The following is a 1,734-nucleotide window of genomic DNA, read 5'->3' on the forward strand; positions in this document are numbered from 1 at the left end:
AAAAAAACATGGCCTAAGTGTATGCTGTCTGTAAGAAACTCACTTCCTAAATAATAATACATGCAGCTTGAAAGTAAAAGGATAGAAAAAGTATGCTATTGCACAAATCAAAAGAGCAGAATTGGCTGTATTAATATTAGAAAAAGTAGATTTCAAAGGAAAAACTAAACAACAAAAAACTTAACAGACACAGAGAATAGTACATCGTGATAAAGGATCGGTCTACCAACACGATACAGCGGTCTCAGACGTCTATGCACCAAGCATGCCTTATGCAGTCTTCCTCTCTGAGAAAACTGTAACTTGGAAAATTATTTTTAAATAAAGAGAAGAAAATACATTTGAGACTTAATAGGCATTGAAAAGGATTAAGTAGGAATCAATAATAAAAAACGGAGTTGCATTAATTAGGTATTAATGAAATAACTCATCATCAAAGATACATATATACGTACATATATATGTATATATGTGTGTGTGTGTGTGTGTATATATATATATATATACGGCTGGAGGTGCTAACAACCTGATTTTCCTGCTTGGAAAGGTGACAGATTGCAGTGATGTAATACAGATGTGAGGAGGGAATGATGATAATGGTGTTTCTTTAATACTTCCCAGAACAGCTGGCCAAGTGGGAAGGTCACGGATGGACAGTTAATCCGATTTTTTATTCCTAGCATCATTGATCAAATGATAGGAGGTAAAATTAGTCTCGTCAGCACAGGAGGGAGCCGCTCAGCTGTCCCCCTGTCAGCATTTGGGCTTCTTCAGTGATGAATGCTTACCATGTTCCGGTCACATTTCCCACTTGATTTCCACAAAATTTGATTCTCAACAAGAAGAAAAGGAACTGGAAACAAGAGAAGAAAGAGCTCAGTTTTTTAAAAATGGGGTGGGGGGAGCCCATACACAGGCTTTGTAGCAAAGTCTAATTCACACTTTTGCCATAGCTACCACATCTGCTTCTCATACAGGCCATTCCTCAAAAAAACAAAAAAAAAACAAAAACCCACTGCAACTGAGTCAATTCCAACTCATAATGACACTGTAGGACAGGGTAGAACTGCCCCATAGGGTTCCAAGGAGCAGCTGGTGGATTCAAACTGCCAACCTTTCGGTTAGCAGCCTAGCTCTTAACCACTGCACCACCAGGGCTCCAGGCTGTTCCTCAGCGTCATTTTTAATGTGGATAATGACAGCGGCCACATCACGTTGTGTTTTTCTCTGCCCTATCCCAGGGCCATCTTATATTAGGTATTTATTTACAAGAAAAGAAGTGTACCTCCAATGGAAAAACACAGCTTTTTATAAGTCCCAATTCCCTGGCTGTGTTTATCTGAGGTATTTTTTCTATTTGCTGCAACATGACATGGGAAGCAGGGTAGATCATGAAACTACTAGAAAACTGTTGGCCTCGTAAGCAAGTCATTTTACCTCCTGGGGCTTTACTTTCCTCGTCTGTAACCTGAGGGGGTTGGTGAATCCCTTTGGCACTAACATTTCTTCCTGTATCTCATCTTGCCCCTGATCTTTATGTCTATCCACTGTTAGTTCTATGTGAGAGCGTTTTAGCGAAAGCTTCAGAGGAATCAGGTGCTAGATCTTCATAAAGGTTCAGCAAGGATGGAGAACGAAGTCCATGTTGTGCGTGAAAATCACCAGTTTGTATCCATGGTCTCAAGCTTTCAGGAACTTTAATCTTCAAATGCAGAAATTTCTACAGTCTTGGGA

This window comes from Trichechus manatus, unplaced genomic scaffold, assembly GCF_000243295.1.
Source record: "Trichechus manatus latirostris isolate Lorelei unplaced genomic scaffold, TriManLat1.0 scaffold00004, whole genome shotgun sequence".
Lineage (NCBI taxonomy): Eukaryota > Metazoa > Chordata > Mammalia > Sirenia > Trichechidae > Trichechus > Trichechus manatus.